The sequence below is a fragment of the Cajanus cajan genome, chromosome 4, assembly GCF_000230855.2.
Source record: "Cajanus cajan strain Asha chromosome 4, NIPB_CcT2T_4, whole genome shotgun sequence".
NCBI lineage: Eukaryota > Viridiplantae > Streptophyta > Magnoliopsida > Fabales > Fabaceae > Cajanus > Cajanus cajan.
This window is the reverse complement of record NC_138520.1, coordinates 75,873,432-75,891,758: the sequence shown is the minus strand read 5'-3', so window position 1 is coordinate 75,891,758 and position 18,327 is coordinate 75,873,432. Positions and strand designations below refer to the sequence as shown.

Below are 18,327 nucleotides of genomic sequence, written 5' to 3'. Positions count from 1 at the left end.
CACAGCATTAACCTTTGTTCAGCACAGCATAATCATAAATTTTCAGCAAGGTTTAACGAATAAAAGCATATCAATTCAACATTCTTCTACGTGCCCGGCGCACCCAAGGTCGCGCATAGTGCAGCTCAAACAGAGAGCATCAGGGGCCAACACGTCCAGCGCAAGACTTCTCGCTCCCGGCGTGGCCCCTCTCGCGCCTGGCGCAATTGAGAATTGCGCCCAGCGCTTGCCAGACAGAGACTCCATGGAGTCCCACGCGTCCAGGGTGCCTGAACCCGCGCCCAGCGCGGGGAAGGCAGAGACCTCCCCTAGGTCTCACGCTCAGCGCAATTTGAATTGCACCCAGCGCCCTCCAGGCAGAGACTCCCAAGGAGTCTCGTGCCCAGTGCAACTAGGGTCGCGCTCAGCGCTGAACCACCACTCAAATATTGCCTGCGCGCTTGGCGCGATCCTTTCCCCGCCCGGCGCACACATCTTTGCGCCCAACGGGCTTGTCAAAAAGGAGCTCCCAGGTGGTCTCGCGCCCGGCGCGAAGTACCGCGCTCAACGCGAGACTCGCCAGCAACCCATCCAAGTTCAAAAACTTCACAAATCCTGCAAAATAACCAGAAAATCTAACATGCAATCCAGCAAACAGTTCACATTTTCATCATAGATCAATAAAAATCAATCATTTTCCACATGCAACCACAGAACAAGAATTTTCCCACAATTTTCTCAAAAGCCCCAAAAACCCGAAACCCTTAATCTCATCATTTTCAACCAAAAATCATCAATCAGTAACAGCCAAAGAGTTCCTAGAACTCATTTTCATCCGAAAACGGCAGAAGAACCTAGCTTCCCTTACCTCGGTGGAGAATCCGAGCTTCCGGGAAGAGACAATGGAGAAGAAAGAGCTCGAAAAAGGTGGAGAACGGAGAAGAGATTTCTGGCTTTCCTGCTAGCTTTCAATCACGAGAACCAGCACCTACACACCCAAGAATCCAGAGAATTGGGACCAAGGCAAACAAAGGAAAGAAGAGAGTGAAATGTGCAGGAGAGAGTTTTGAGAGAAAGTGAGTAGGAGAGGGTGAGAGTGAAACAGGGAAAGGTTAGGGTCTCACAGCGGCTTTGATTTCTGCGATTGAGAAGTGACGGCAGAGGTTGGTTGGTAGCTATGATGAGCCATCACCGCGAGAAGTTCCGTCTTTTTTATTGTCGACCACGACGTTCTTCTTACATTTGACGAGGAAGAAAGCCACAATAAAAGAGAGCAAAAGGACACAGGAAACTGCACCTGCGACAGCGGCGACAAGGGTTTTTGTGGAGCCACTGCTTTTCTTGTTTGAGATTTGACGGGGAACCTGCTGGGTTTGTGGAGGAGCGTCTGGGTTTGGTCCAGCAAGGCTACCTGTTGAGTCGCTGATTTTGAATAGCTCTATGGCGTTTAGTTGTGCGTCTTTGGTCAAGCTTTTAGGGTGAGGGTGCATTTTGAGTGAAAGGTTTGGTTTTGCCTGATTCCCTGGGATTAAAACAACGTAGTCTCTATCAACAGGTACGCCCTTCTGCGGGTCAAGCTGGCAAAAGTGTAACCTTAGCAAGTAGAAGAAGCCAGAATCAATGGGAAGCTGCCATGTGAGGTTGAACCTCATGTTCATAGAGGCAACCGGTCCCATATTCCTCAAGGTTCGGTACACTTGGTCTGGTGCTGTGTAGTAAGGAGTAATATTAGTGAAACTCAGCTTAATATCAGCCGCAATATCAACAGATGGTCCACTTTGACTAGTTAGATATTTTTCACCCCCATCCCAGCTCCTAAGCATACCCGTGTCTTCTGAGGGGGGGATTTCCCTTCCAGCAACGGTTAAGCGGTACATTGTCTCCAGAGCATGGTTGTTTTCAATGGGAAACGGGGTCGTCTGGCCAACAAGTTGCGGCAAATCAGCGTTGTCGATGTGAGGATCGGTGTAGTAGAGATAAGGGGGAATGGAAACAATCTCGATTCCATTGATGAAAGCATACGAATCTGTGGTGCTTGGAATGAAGGTTATGTTGAGCCTCTCGCCATCTTCCACGTTGATGCAATACTCTCTGAACAAGATGTCTCCAGCGTCGTCATCAGCGTTGAGGGAAGCATTGAAACGTTGAAGAAGGGTGTATGGGCCAGATTTGACTGAGAAATAGGCTTTGGAGCGATCAAAGTTGTGGTATGAAGATGAGTAGAAGAAGAGGCGAAGAAACTTTGGGCCTTGGGTGACAGGGAATGAGTAGGAGAATGGAGAGCGAGAGAGACGAGCTGATGGTGTAAGGAGGCTCTAGGTAAGATTGTGTGAGTGTAGCAGCATCTGATGTCTCCAGTCCAATTCCGACCATCGCGGGCTGAAAAGTTGTTGGTTGAGCCACAGTTGATGCTGAAAAGGTCAACAGGAAGATAAATAGCATCTTCTGCTTTGGAAAGGTAAGGGTGGCAAAACAACAACAGGATGAGGATGGCTCCAAAAGCAACTCGTATGTGAGTTGTGTCCATCGTTAACCAATAACCGAAGCAGCATACGGATTTTGTTTTTTGTTTTTTTGTGTAAAGTCGATAAATCAAGGAATGAATATATATATACGAATCAAGCTTTCTGTTTCTAGTGCATGGCGGCTCGTCGTGACTTGTCTATATTTTATATGCAAGCAGGAGACTATAAATTTACGCAGGGAACCGCCGGTATACGTTTGCTTTTCATTTGTTACTTCTTTTGGGACTGGGTGCTACAGGTAAATGCACTACTTCCATCTACGTATGGAAATTTCAGCCCCCAATAAAAATATCTTCACTGGTTCTTATTTTCTTGTATTATTTAATATAAAAAAAATTATGGATTGCTTCGCGCGAAGTATACCTGTCCCATCATGACATAGATTAGTAATGGAAAATTTTATTGCCTTCTGTATTAACCGATTGAAAACGAGACACAATTAGAAGTGGAGAAAATGTAGGATCACATTTTGTATGGGTATTGCAATAGTTATATTGAGTGGGTATTATTTCTTTATTCTTTAAATAAATATATATGTTTTCCAATTAAGGTTTGTGAAACTTTCAAGTTAACTAATAAACTCTTAAGAGTTTATGGAAAAAACTAATTAACTCTATAATAAATTCTTTTTTTTATAAGTTGGATAAAATTTTTAAATTCATATTTTCAAGTCGGGAAGCAAGATAATAAATTTGAAATCAAATGCAATTTTTACCTCATTAACTTCATAATGTTAATGTTTATGACTCAACAGTTTGAAGGATTCAACTCTTTTTTAAAACATTTTCTCTTTACGAATTATGTTTTTTATGAAATCATATATAATTTGATTATTTATGTAATTTAATTCTATTTAGTACTAATGCATTATAATACTTTATTATTATAGTTTTGTATTTTACCTTTTTAATGAAGTTAAAATGTTGAATTATTATTTATAGTAAGAATATAATGTTATGTATATATATTATATATTAATAGATTTTTTAATGTTATTTTTATAATAAATAAACTTTTACATGACTAGAGTTAAAGTTTCCGAGTCGAGTCTACAGTACTATGTGAGTATACTAGGATTCTTTAGTTTCATAACAAGTTCCTAGACAGTTTTTGAAAAAATCAAAGTTCCAGTCATGCACTAAATAACATCGTTTTCAGTTCAGTTATATTGCATTATATCTAGCCCCACCCACACCCACACCTCCACAGCACACTTAAAATTATGAAAATGAAATAAGTGGCCACTGCCAACGCATGCAGTGATTAATAGGGGCGGATGTGTACATAATAATAATATAGTCATAGATACAGTCCTGTTTTTGTAGAACATATATCTCTATATTTTGTTTTGTCGGAGCTGAAATGAAGAGAGCACCAACCCTTGCTGTGATGATGTGGTTCGTGGTAACTTTGCTCCATGCATGTCTCAGCATTGCAGATCCGGCGATGACCAACGGCACCACTTCTCTTTGCGATGGCTCCGTACAGAACTGCCTCATCACCGGCTCCCACTTCGCCACAATGATTTATGCAATTCATCCTTTTAGGACCACTCCTTCACGGAACCCTAGGACACCCTACTGTTACACCAACGGCAAGCGTTATATTAGAGCATCTACAGTGGGAGTTGCTTATATGCAACTTCCAACCACTTTAAATGGGTCTCACTGTGCCACGTCACTCATAAGCAACTCATATTATATTTTTACAACTGTACCTGTCTAAGGGCACACTCCTTTTCTTCTGGGTAAAAGGGGACCGAATAAGAGCTCCAACGATATCTCCAAGGGATGGGGGAGGTACCTGCAAAGGGTACTCCGACGCTCAAGTCAGTATATGCACGAATATCTAGGGTAAAAATGAACCGTGACATACCTCGTTATGTGTGACCTATTTATAGTGCCTGACGTGGGCCTGAGCATTGTGGGCTTTTTCAGGTGTTCACTAATTTAGGTAATACGATGTTAATTACTTACTTACTGTCTTAACCATGCGCTTACCTGCTAATCATAATTAATAGCCGTCCTTCACCTATCGGTACGGTATTTCGCCGATCCGATAGGTAAAGGGAAGGGGCGCTATTATTAATTGGGTTAATCAACAGTTCTGACTATGTTGCCTACGGGGGACTATCCGGCTCGGTATTATACCGAGCCGTTAGTAACGTTCGTCTCGGACGTTGGCTGGACCGATGCTTCCGACATCATGGCGTAGGTCTGACAGAGCGGCACGTGTTGGTCAACGTGACCGATAGGGACCTTCCGGACTATCTTGCCCTACGTGGTTTCCGGCTCGGTCTTATGCCGAGCCGTTAGTAGCATTCGTCTCGGACGTTGGCCGGACCGATGCTTCCGACATCATGGCATAGGTGTCTGACAGAACGGCACGTGTTGGTCAACGTGACCGATAGGGACCTTCCGGTACACAAGCCCCCCAGCCTTGAGGAGGGAAGCGACGCAAAGGGTTAATTGTTCCGATTGGGGTATGACGAAAGATTTAGGAATGTGAGGGGTTGTGATTAAAGTGCCTCTCTGACGCGTAGCTGGCAAGCATTAATTGCTCTGGTGCATAACTGACAGACATTAATTACGCGTGAGGGGTTACAACTGCTGATGGGATGTCAAGGGTTACAACTGCTAATGGAACGCCAAAGGTTGTGTCAGTTGGGCTTAGAGGAGCATACGAGGGGTTGCGTATTGAGGATCGTTGGATTAAATTGATCCAACAGTTTCCCAAGGCTGCGACGTTTGAATGTGTGACTCGCAGGGTCTATAAATAGGCATGAAGAGGGGGCTCCGCATACGCGCACAATCATTATCTCCGGATCCGAATTAGTAAATCAGCATTCGAGTGTTCGTCGAAGGAAGATCTGTGAAGTAGCATTCAGGTACGTAATGGCAAATTTAAATATTGTTCATATCGACTCCTCCGGTGACGAAGGGGAATCGAGACGAAGACTGTATCCGGTCCGAGACGCTGCCTCAGCTTCGGCCTCTAATGGAGATCGCACCGAGTCCTTTTCTGGATCTGAGCAGGCCCAGAGCGGTAGTGGAAGTGGGTCCGCCTCGGCTATAGGTTCTGATGACCATCCAAGTGGGGGTGGGGGTTCATCAAGGATCTTTCCTCCCGTATCGACTCCTGGATTTTCATGGGTACACGGGGAAGTTGGTAGTGTGTACTCCCGATATACGACCAAGAAATCACTTGTTGACTTCGTATCGGCAATGAAATGTTTAAATTTTCCCGAAGACGAGGAGCCGTCTGCTATCTTTTTCCAGCCATGCCGAGGTGATGGGGTTCCTAATCCGGACTTTGTTTATCTAGACCAAGGGTCGTCCAAATACTCGTTCTTTTATGTGTATGACTATATGTTTCGGGATTTGAAGATATCCCTCCCCTTTGATAATTATTTCTCGGGTATACTTCGTCTTCTGAACGTAGCGCCGACTCAGCTTCATCCCAACACCTGGGCAGCAATGCAAGGGTTTAGACGGTTATGCTTAGCTCTTGGCCTCCAACCTACTCCACACTTATTTTTATATTACTACTCCTCTCGGCCGACGAAAAAGGCGAAGTGGTTGTCCTTGGTTCGACACAGTGATTGCTTGCTTCAGCCATTCACCACTTCTTACAAAAAATTTAAAGTGGGTTTTATGAAGGTGATGATTCGACCCGAGACGAAGAATAAATATTTTTTTGATTATAAGGGGAACTCGGTCTTTCCCCTGTATTGGACCCGAAGGCCGAGAAAGTACGATACTGTATCGAAATCCCGAATGTCGCCGGAGGAAAGGCAGAGCTTGGAAACTTTGGAGAAATTGCCACGGCCATTACCGTGTCGTCCCCTGGTCCGATTATTCGAATCGGCCAACGTCACCGAGGAACTAATCGGTATAGTAACTCTTGTTTGTTTAAATTCCTGCGTTACCATTGATTTTGACTAATGATGTGCAGGTATTATGGCGAACTTTGACCATGACTTGAACATCCGCAATCTGATCGGGAGCCGAGTGGCAGGGGTCACAGGGAACAAGACCCCGACCGAGACGCGCGCAGGTGGGAGTCAACCGGCTCCACAGCAGGGCGGAGCGGGGCAACCCACCAACCCCGGGAAAGGGGGCAAGGGTTCCTCTCGGCAGCCCGAAAAAAGAAAACCTACTGAAAGGAGGGCTGTGGAGGAAAGCCGCCAAGCCAAGCAGCAGCGGCTAGCCAATCCCAATGCCCCGGAGGGCTTGGTTGGGCCAAACTTCTTGGCCAGTAATGTGAACGCGCAGGACTTCCTAAGCCAAGACTTGACTTCTGAGGCTGGGCAGGCAGTTTTAGGCCAGATGAGTTCGGCGCAGAAGTGGAACTTCTTCTGTGAGTTCCAAGTTCGGGCTGTGGCTTTGGCTCAAAGCATCGTCATGGAACCGAATGGAGAGGCTGACGGGCTTCGCCGTCAACTAGCTGAGCAGGAGAAGTCGCTGCGAGAGACGCTGACGGCGTTGACCGATTCTCAGACGTCTAACGGCAAGTTCCAGGCCGAGCTTGACCGCCGGGGGCGTATGGTTGACGATCTCACCTTAAAGGTCCAGCGCCTGGAGACATCTTTGAAGAATGAAACTGAGAAGGCTTCCCTGCTCGAGAAGGAACTTGAGGCCGAGAAAATAACTTTTGGTTCCTTCAGGGAAAAGGCTCGCGACAAGCTCCTGTCCCAGCATGAGGCTGGCTTTGCTCAAGCTGCTCGGCAAGCTAGCTACTTTGGTGACTTCCCCCCTGACTTTCAACTGGATATGACGAAGGACTTCTTTCAGGGAAAGTTGGTGGACTTAAGCTCGATTCCGCCGGAACACGAGGCCGATGCCGAGGCCCCAGAGCGGCCCGCCAGGCCGAATGAGGAGGAAACGGCCTACGAGGAGCCTGCTGCCGAGGATGATGCGAACCAGGGAGAGCCCGAGGTCGCGTCTTGAAATTTTCATTTTGTAATGCTGGGCCGATAGCGCCCCCCCTTGCATGTATTTCTAGGCCGATTAGGGCCTTTTGAATGAAATTTAAATTCTCGCAATTTTTGGGTAATTCTAAGTTAAATCCGTAACCGATTAGGGCCTTTTGAATGAAATTTAAATTCTCGCGAAGACGTAATTATTTATTTAAGCCACGTCCTTGGCCGAGAGACTTCTCGGGAGGCAAGACTTGTAATTAAATTTAAGCCACATCCTTGGCCGAGAGACTTCTCGGGAGGGAAGACTTGTAATTAAACATAAGCCACATCCTTGGCCGAGAGACTTCTCGGGAGGGAAGACTTGTAATTAAACATAAGCCACATCCTTGGCCGAGAGACTTCTCGGGAGGGAAGACTTGTAATTAAACATAAGCCACATCCTTAGCCGAGAGACTTCTCGGGAGGGAAGACTTGTAATTAAACATAAGCCACATCCTTAGCCGAGAGACTTCTCGGGAGGGAAGACTTGTAATTAAACATAAGCCACATCCTTAGCCGAGAGACTTCTCGGGAGGGAAGACTTGTAGAAATAAGTGGAAATAATTATGTGTGAAATGTATCTTCATTGATAAGAGGATGCCTCGTTAAAAACCTTGCTAATCAAAAACCTCTTTTCACATTTTTACAAGAGGGAAAAAGATCAGTCAAGGAAAAGAGTGCACCGCGATACAATTACATAGTTTAGGTATTACAAATTCGAATTTAACTGTAGTATGTCTTTAGGTGGGTAGAATTCCAAGTTCTTGGAATAACCTTGCCGGACAGCTCTTCTAGCTTGTATGCCCCATTGTGGAGTGCATGTCGTATCCGGAATGGTCCATCCCAATTGGCAGAGAGCTTTCCTTCAGAAGAATTACACCTGGCTGCCCCCGTTGCACGCCACACAAGGTCGCCCTCGTGAAAAGTTCTCGGCTTTAGATTGGAATTAAAGCGCCGAGTCATTCGCTGTTTGCATGCCTCGGCCACCACCTGTGCCTTGTCCCGCACTTCCTCAAGGACATCGAGTTCGGCTCGGAGTGCGTCGTCGTTAGATTCCTCCTGAAAGCTTTGTCGCCGGAAAGATGGTTCTCCAACCTCGACCGGGATCATCGCATCAGTGCCGTAAGTGAGGCGGAAGGGTGTTTCTCTATTAGTGGATTGTGGCGTACACCGGTATGCCCAGAGAACCTCTGGCAATTCATCGGCCCACACTCCTTTTGCCGAGCCGAGTCTTCTTTTTAATTCGGTCAGGATAACCTTGTTGGCTGCCTCGGCTTGGCCGTTTGACTGAGGGTGCTCCACCGATGTGAATCTGTGTCGAATGCCAAGGTTTTCGAGGAATGAGTTGAACTTTTTGTCTGTAAATTGTAAGCCGTTATCCGAGATGATGGCATATGGGATGCCGAAACGGGTGATGATGTTCTTCCATACAAACTTTTGGACGTTAGCAGCGGAGATGCAGGCGAGCGGCTCGGCCTCAATCCACTTTGTGAAATAATCTACTGCCACGAGGAGGAACTTAACCTGCCCCTTTGCCACGGGGAACGGTCCAAGTACGTCAATGCCCCATAAGGCAAACGGCCATGGAGAGCTGATGCTGTGCAGCTCGGCGGCGGAGGCATGGATGAGGTTTCCATGTCGCTGACATTGTATGCAACGTTTGACGAACTCAGCGCAATCCCCCTTCAGAGTTGGCCAATAATAACTGGCTCGTGATACTTTTGCAGCTAGGGTACGGCCTCCGGAATGGGACCCACAGATACCTTCATGGACTTCCCGCATCACATAATCCGCCTGCGAGTTATCAATGCATTTGAGCAACGGAGTGGAGAATCCTCGCCTGTAGAGGTCGTTAACACTATGGAGTACCGAGCGGCCTGAGTGCGAAGCTTTTTGGCCTCCTTCGGATCGGTGGGCAACTCTTGTCGGAGGATGTAGTTCCGAATAGGGGTCATCCAGTTCGGTGTGGCAGTATCGGACGCCATGCATTCAATCGCCACACTTGGGGCAGGGACTTCCAGGTGGATGGTTGTTCTCAGCTGTCCTGGTTTTCGACTACTAGCAAGCCGAGCCAACTGATCGGCTCGTTCGTTGTTGCTCCTGGGAACGTGTCGGATTTGTACGTCAGTGAAATCCTCTTTGAGCTTCTGGAAGAGGTGGTAATACTGCAACAAATTAGCATCCTTAATTTGAAAATTGTCGTTGACTTGTTCGGCCACGATCTTTGAATCGGTGCAGCATACGACCTTTGTCACACCCATCTCAGCTGCTAGTCTCATACCGGCCAACAGTGCTTCGTACTCGGCTTGGTTATTAGATGCCCGAAAACCGAACCGGAGTGACTGTTCGACCGTGATGCCCGATGGGCTTGCTAGAATTACTCCTGCCCCGCTTCCCTGCGCACTGGATGAGCCATCGACATGCATTGTCCACGGCTCGTCGTGAAAACTACCTGCTGGGGTAAGCTCATTGACGAAGTCGGCCAAATGCTGTGACTTGATGGGTCCTCTCGGCTCGAACGATATGTCAAACTCTGAGAGTTCGACCGACCAGGCCATCATCCTGCCAGCGACTTCCGGTTTACGAAGTACTTTCGCAATCGGGCAGTCAGTTCGGACAACCACCCTATGACTCTGGAAGTATTGCCTGAGCCTGCGAGCCGTGTAGACTAGCGCTAGAGCTACCTTTTCGATTAACTGGTAACGCTTCTCGGCTTCTTGCAGTGTTCGACTGGTGAAGTATATCGGCCTCTGATCCCTCTGTTCCTGTATTAAGACAGCGCTGACCGAATGCCCTGACACGGCAAGGTAAATGACCATGTCGGAGCCGGCAGTAGGTTTGGACAGTATGGGAGGTGAACTAAGACGATGCTTAAACTGTTGGAACGCTTCTTCACATTCATGAGTCCATGTAAACTGCTTTGCTTTCTTCAGCAGGGCGAGGATAGGTTGAGATATCTCGGTAAGCCGGGGAAGAAACCGTGAGAGCGAAGTCAGCCGCCCTGCCAACTTTTGTACGTCTTTTAGAGTGGTGGGGCTCTTCATCTCCAATATGGCTTGGCACTTGTCTGGGTTTGCCTCGATGCCCCGGCTAGACAACATGAATCCCAAGAATTTTCCACCCGATACGCCGAACACGCATTTTTCGGGGTTCAGCTTCATTTGGTGTTGTCTGAGTGCTTGGAATACCTCGGCCAGGTGGCGTACATGGGCAGAAACTTCATCAGATTTGACGACCATGTCATCAACATAAACTTCGAGGCACTGACCAATCTGACTATGGAAAATTTTATTCATCAGGCGCTGGTATGTGGCACCGACGTTCTTCAGACCGAACGGCATTACACGGTAGCAAAAGTTGGTTGTCTCAGTGATGAATGCTGTTTTGTCCTCATCGTGAGGGTGCATGCGAATTTGGTTATACCCCGAATATGCGTCTAAGAAGGATAGGAAACGGTGGCCAGACGCCCCATCGACGAGACGATCAATATTGGGCAACGGGTAGGCGTCTTTTGGGCAAGCTTTATTCAAGTTCGTGTAATCGGTACACATACGCCATTTCCCGTTCGGCTTTCGGACCATGACCACATTAGCCAGCCACGTCGTGTAGTGGATCTCCCGTATAAACTGTGCTTCTAATAATTTGGCTACCTCGGCATCGATTGCCGCCTTCTTCTCCTCTCCGGTCTTCCGGCGCCGCTGGGCGATCGGCCTTGCCTCCCTACTAATTGAGAGCTTATGGCACAGAAACTCTGGATCGATGCCCGGCATATCGGAGGGGTGCCATGCAAATAGGTCTCGGTTATCAAGTATTACCTGTCCGATGGCTGTTTTCTCTTGTTCCGTCAGAACCGTTCCCAAATAAGTCAGTTGGGTATCAAGGGTTCCAACTTGGAGTGGTTGTCTTTCTTCAATAGGCTCGACCCTTTCGTCGGGCCCGATTCGGGGGTCGAGGTCTATGGAGGACTGTTGGGTTACCGAGTGGACTTTCTGTGGCTCCTTGATCGCTTCGTCTTGCACTTTCGGTAGCCGCAAACTGGCAAAGTAGCATTCGCGTGCGGTTTTTTGATCGGCGTGCACCGTGATAACCCGTCCTGACTGTGCCGAAAACTTCATAGCTAAATGAGGAGTAGAAACGATTGCTCTGAGCCGATTCAGGGATGGCCGACCGAGCAGAATGTTATAGGAGGTGCTCGCATGAACAACCACGTATTTAACCGAGATGTCTCGGTATTCCGCCCCTTCGAACCCGAATCGTGTTGATAACTTGATATATCCTTTTGTTTTGACTCGTTCACCAGAGAATCCTACCAAAGGTTCGTCGTAAGGGACCAGTTCGGACTCTGGAATTCCCAACTGCTTGAACGTGTTCCAGTATAGTATGTCCGCTGAACTTCCTTGATCAACCAATGTCTTACGGACTATGCAATTGTGAATTTCAACGCTGATCACCATCGGATCGTCCTGATCTAGGTCGATTCCCTTGAAGTCGGCCTCGGTGAAGGTAATGGTTGGCAAACGGCAACGGTTTGTTTCCACGGCGTGCACGTGTCGGACAGCTCGCAGGTGTCTTCGTTGTGCCGACGAAGATGAGCCCCCGCCAGCAAATCCGCCAGCAATGGTGTTAATAACTCGCTGTGGCTGTGTTGCTTGCTGTTCTTCATGCCTATCCCGTGACCGACTGCGCTCTCTATACGAGCGCGTTTCTGCTCTGCGGTGGTCGGAATGGTCACGTCTCTGTGATTGTTCGTCGTGTCAAGGCCGCTCGGGACGGTTCACAAAACCTTGCAACTGTCCTTGCTTGATCAAATCTTCAATTTTGTCTTTCAAGGCTGAACATTTGTCAGTTGAATGCCCACGATTGCGGTGAAATCTGCAGGATTTGGTTGTGTCGGCTCGGGGAGGGGTCGATGCTCTCTTCGGAATAGTCAGCACTTCTGAGGCCAATGCTTGTTCTAGAACTGCTGACCGGCTGGTGTTCAGTGGTGTGTACTGTGTATACTTCGGACCACGGGGTGGCCGCTCGCGGGGTACGAGTTCTTTTGGGCGACCGCGGAAATTGTTTTCTATTGGCTTTTCTTTCTTGCTCACCACTTCTGCTCTGGCCTGGTTGTGAAACTCGGCTAGTTCTTCCATCTGCATATACTTGTCGACCCTGCGCCGAAGGTCATCCATGTCTGCCGGTGGCTTTTTACAAATACTGTTGGCGAAGGGACCCGGCTTCAACGCGGTTGTTAGATGGTGTAAGGCGACGGCCGGGTTGAGGTCCCTGATCTCTAATGCCGCTTTGTTGAATCGGCTCATGAACGCCCGGAGAGACTCCTTTTTCTCCTGGCGGATGCTAACTAGTGATAGAGAAGTCAACTGGTGTGGTCGGCTTGTAGCGAACTGGATGGTAAACTGAGAGGCTAAGGTGCCGAATGAGTCGATCGAATTGGCCGGGAGCCGAGTGAACCAGCTCAACGCTCGCCCTTTTAGCGACGTCGGGAAGATTCGGCACAGGGCAGCGTCGTCGGTGGTGCTTAATGTGACCTGAGTCAAGAACACGTCAACGTGTTCATCTGGATCGGTGGTTCCATCGTACTTGTCGAGAGACAAGGACTTCCAATTGTCAAGGAGGACGGACTGCATGATATTGGGTGTAAAGGGGTGTCGGTGTGATCCTGCCGGCATTGGCTGTACCGGTCGACTGGCCGAGGCGTGGGCGGCAGGGGCAACAGAAGTATAAGGGACTGAGGTGTGCTGACCATGCGAATGGAACGACCCTTGAGTGTGGGTTGTCTCGGAGGGCTTCCATGTAGGATCGTGGTACTAGTTCTTGAGGGCGATATTTTCCGCCCGTAGCGCAGCCATTTCGGCCGCATCTTTCTCCCGCTGTTGCTTCATAGCGGCCATCTCCTCCTTCATCTGTCGCACCATACTGTTTAAGTTTGTCTCTTCCGTCGTCTCGGCCCCTGACTGGTGCTCGTCCTCGGACTGGTTTTCTTCAACGTTATTCTTTCTTGTCTTCACCATTCTTTCGATAATAATCTCGGAATACTGTTTAAGTCTCTCGGTTCGGCCCCACGGTGGGCGCCAAAATGTACCTGTCTAAGGGCACACTCCTTTTCTTCTGGGTAAAAGGGGACCGAATAAGAGCTCCAACGATATCTCCAAGGGATGGGGGAGGTACCTGCAAAGGGTACTCCGACGCTCAAGTCAGTATATGCACGAATATCTAGGGTAAAAATGAACCGTGACATACCTCGTTATGTGTGACCTATTTATAGTGCCTGACGTGGGCCTGAGCATTGTGGGCCTTTTCAGGTGTTCACTAATTTAGGTAATACGATGTTAATTACTTACTTACTGTCTTAACCATGCGCTTACCTGCTAATCATAATTAATAGCCGTCCTTCACCTATCGGTACGGTATTTCGCCGATCCGATAGGTAAAGGGAAGGGGCGCTATTATTAATTGGGTTAATCAACAGTTCTGACTATGTTGCCTACGGGGGACTATCCAGCTCGGTATTATACCGAGCCGTTAGTAACGTTCGTCTCGGACGTTGGCTGGACCGATGCTTCCGACATCATGGCGTAGGTCTGACAGAGCGGCACGTGTTGGTCAACGTGACCGATAGGGACCTTCCGGACTATCTTGCCCTACGTGGTTTCCGGCTCGGTCTTATGCCGAGCCGTTAGTAGCATTCGTCTCGGACGTTGGCCGGACCGATGCTTCCGACATCATGGCATAGGTGTCTGACAGAACGGCACGTGTTGGTCAACGTGACTGATAGGGACCTTCCGGTACAACAACTTTTGCTCTAATGAAAATTGCTTATAAACACCCCTACTTTTTTACAACTCATATTACACTTTTTGACACCTCATACTATATTTTATGATAAATTTTTATAAAATTAATTATTATAAATAATATATAAATATAAATAATTAACAAAACAAATTACATAATTAAAAAATTACAATAATAAAAAAATATAAAAAAATTACAATAATAAAAATAATAATTAAAAAATTACAATAATAAAATAATATTAAAAATTATAATAATAAAATAATATTAAAAATTCTCCTCGGTCTCTCTTTCTCTCAAACTCTCAAATTCCATCTATCTTTCTCTCTATTTGCTGAGCCGCGCACGCGGGGGAGGGGGTTCAGGTCGGCAGCCGCGCAGGGGTAGGGGGTTCCGGTCGGCAGCCGCGTGCGCAGGGGGAGGGGGTTCCGGTCGGAACCCTGCGCGTAGGGGGAGGGGGTCTGGTCGGAGCTGCGCGCAGGGGAGGGGGTCCGGTCGAGAGCTGCGCGCGAGGAAGGGGTTCGCGCGGGGAGGGGGTTCTACCGCGAGGGCTGTCGGGACTGGTTGTTTGGGGGGTTCCACGTAGATGCGATTCAACCAATCAAATGTCTCTTCTCAGTACTAAGCTCCGTTGCTTGTAGAAGCAACAAAGAAAAATTTTTAAGCAACTCGATTGCCACGTAAAATCACTCCAAGGGGAGTTTCTTACAAGAAACTGTACCTTAACAATAAGCAACTCACTAAGCACCTCTCATTGGAGGTGCTCTTAGTTGTTCTCCTCGTAAACCACAAAATGCTGTTGGATCTTGTGCCGATACCTATAAAAGGGATTGCTGAATAGTTTCCGTGATTGCTGTTTTGTGTTCGTTCTAATGCTTTTGCTGCCTCCTCCGTTCTCGCTTCTATCGCTTTCGTTCTGTGAGAATAACACGATCCCCTGTAATGAAATGTTTGGGGAAGATCGAGATTGTGACATATTTGCTTTTCCTGTTTCAATAGATATATATCGTCGATCGTCTTGACATGGATAATTATAATTATTTATTCCATTTCTTCATCTTATTTTTTTAATCTATATTATATTTTTAATCTTTTATCTTATATTTTAAATTCAGTTTAGCTGTTTTATTTTTTTAAAAAAAATCAATCCAGTGTTATATATTTATAAAATGAATCAGAATAATTTTTTTCTATAATCGTCAATGTTTAAAAAAAATGAGTTCATTATTTATATGTATGTTGACATGATTTCTTATATTGAACTTTATTGATATTATGCTAAATCAAAGTGAACCTATTTAAAAATATAAATGATGAAATTGCATCCAAATATACTTATTTACATAATCTAAGCATAACTAGTTGCATCAATTTAAACTCAACCTTTTGAATTTTGTAGCAAACCTAACACAACAAATTAGGAAGCAGTCAGGTAGGTAAATCTTTAAACTAATATTTTTTGGGCTAATTTTAGTTAATAGTTGTTAGATTTTTTACCAATTGTCATAAATAAGAAAAAAGATAGAGTCCAAGTATTAAATTAATAAAAATATGTGTAATAATTAATTAATCTAATTTAATTTTAATTATGAAAAACATATAAAATAGTTTGAAGAATGTATAAAAGTAAAAGGATGTATTTAGAGTTTCAATATAAGAAAGAAAATTAAAAGATAATTATTGTAAATTTATAATAAAAGAATTTAATAGTTGATTTTATTGATATTTCTCATGCATATCATTATCAATTATTATCCAAATTTAGTTACTAGTATATTAATTTACTAATCAATGCAAGTATTTTAATCTTAGTTCTTTAAGTGAAAATTTCTAAGTTCTTTAATTAAAATCTCAATTCTTTAGTAAAGTTATATACAAAGCAACTAACTTTAAGATTGAAGGTTAGAAAAACATCCTTAATAATTCTTATCATATTAATAAGTGTTATTAGTATTATTCTTCATATCGTAATTTTGAAAAGATTTTTCAACTTCAATTAACTCTATAGGATCATGGAAAGGTGATCAAGTAAAAAATACACATTAAAAACAAAAGAAAAATAATTAATTTAATAAAAATGCAATTGAATAATTATAAGAAGAATTATATCCAATAGAGTCAATTATCTTAAATTCCAACTAGTAAATTAGTCACTCATGGTTAATGAGACCATATTAAGAAACTAAGGGAGGCTTTCAATAACTCTATAATAACTAACACTCTCATTTTATTCTCTCAAATTTCTCTAAAATATACAATATGCAAAAAATAATAATAATTCTATGTCAAAGTCCTATTTAAGTATTTATAACATTCTAAATAGGCTTCTTGCTTTCTTATTTGACCCGCAGTAGATGAGTTTTGTTGATAGGTTCTTATCACCAAGTCTTTGACTAGCTTCTTCTTCCTTGTTGTTATTATTTTTCTTGTGTAAAACACTAACAAAACATCAAAATACATGAAATTTAAAGAAATCTATCACATAAATAAAACTAATTTCTAATATTTATTTTAATAAGAACAAAACTAAAAGAAAATGTGTTAGATAATTGTTTAAATTATATATATATATATATATATATATATGATAATTACCGACTATTAAGATTATACAAATCTTTTGTCCAACTTTGTATAGACTAATTTTCGCTACATGTAAAGATATGTAATTTTTTGTGTGAATAAATTTGAATTCTCTTTTTTTAATAATTTTGGTAAATAAAACTTCATATAAATAATATGATTTGTTGTCACTTAAAATATTAATTTCTAAAAGTTACTATGTGAATGAATTTATTTATTATTATAATTAATTCAAAATTCATTAATTCATCTAAAACTATATCTAAAATGTTGTTATGTCAACAAAAATATTTATGTGTTATTCTATAATTTTTATTTTACTTTAATATATATCTACAAACTTTAAATATATGGATTAAAGGTCTTTCCAACCATCATTCTTTTCTACCTGCATAGGCTTATCCTTTTTGTCATTTCATAGTCATCATTCTTTATTAAAGTGAAAATTAATGATTGCACCTAATTATGCCATTGTATAAGGTTTAGATGGCCGATAGTAACATTAGATCATTGATGATATTAAAGCCAGAGGAGTAGTACATAGCAGACATTGTCACATAAAGAGGTAGGTGTTTTAATACCTTTTAATACTCTTTTAGTTAAGATAGAAAATTCTAACATAGCAACCAAAATTTTATCAACTTTTTTTTACTCAATTTGCTAAAGTGAACCTCGGTCAAATTTCTCATATAAATTTAAATATTATGTCTCTTCGTATTGTTCCTCACCATCACTTTAGCATACTAATTTTTTATCTCCATTTTATTGTCAAGGACACTTGACGATGATTCTTCAATATGAAATGACACTAAAATTAGAATTATGGTCTTCTTGGGTAAAATTAATTTAAACATGTGATATCATTTTATTTTAATTTCATTCTATTCTGTGTTGGGTTTTCATTTAATCACAAGATTTCTACTTTAACTGTATTTTGTTGTTGTGCTTTCAATGTAGATAACTAAGTCCAAATTCAAAATTTTTTACACTCACTTCTCATAGTTTTTTATTACCTTAATTTGTTATTTTACATATATTCTCTACGAATATTTTTTCATATATTTAAATATAGAATCTCACTTGATTAAAATTAATTACAAAATTAAAAATTATATATTTTAATTCATATTAAATTCATAATAATGTTAATTAATTATGATAAATTTCTATAATTTTGTATAAAATTTTATATTATCTAACATAAAATAGTTATTTAATATCTTTTTTTATACTAATTGATTGTACTTTTTAAAAAATGGAGAAAAAGAGTCACTCTTATAGCATCGGCTAGCAAAAGAATGCTTAATTCAAGTGAAGGAAATCATTTCCTAATTAGACGTTATGATATACTACTAAAATTCATTACAATTGTGATACCCATTACCCCACATGTCATAAAACATAAGCAATAAAATAAATTAAATAATATAATCTTCATAAATAAACCAAATGTATTCAGGTAGAAAGTATCACATTTTTAAC

At 43.4% G+C, this 18,327-nt stretch overlaps 1 long non-coding RNA gene and 1 pseudogene across 2 annotated transcripts; one reads left to right on the top strand and one right to left on the bottom strand.

Annotated features, from left to right (window-relative positions):
- Positions 1 to 622: 622 nt before the first annotated feature.
- Positions 623 to 2,765, bottom strand: LOC109793233 (receptor-like protein kinase FERONIA; annotated as a pseudogene). The gene is made up of 2 exons (XR_014433408.1): positions 1,104 to 2,765; positions 623 to 967 (listed from the first exon to the last, which is right to left on the bottom strand). The product of XR_014433408.1 is annotated as a receptor-like protein kinase FERONIA (transcript).
- Positions 2,766 to 3,769: 1,004 nt separating this feature from the next.
- LOC145956971 (uncharacterized) lies at positions 3,770 to 15,324 on the top strand. Its single transcript, XR_014433407.1, has 2 exons — positions 3,770 to 4,104; positions 15,023 to 15,324. It is a non-coding gene; the product is annotated as an uncharacterized LOC145956971 (long non-coding RNA).
- Positions 15,325 to 18,327: the final 3,003 nt, after the last annotated feature.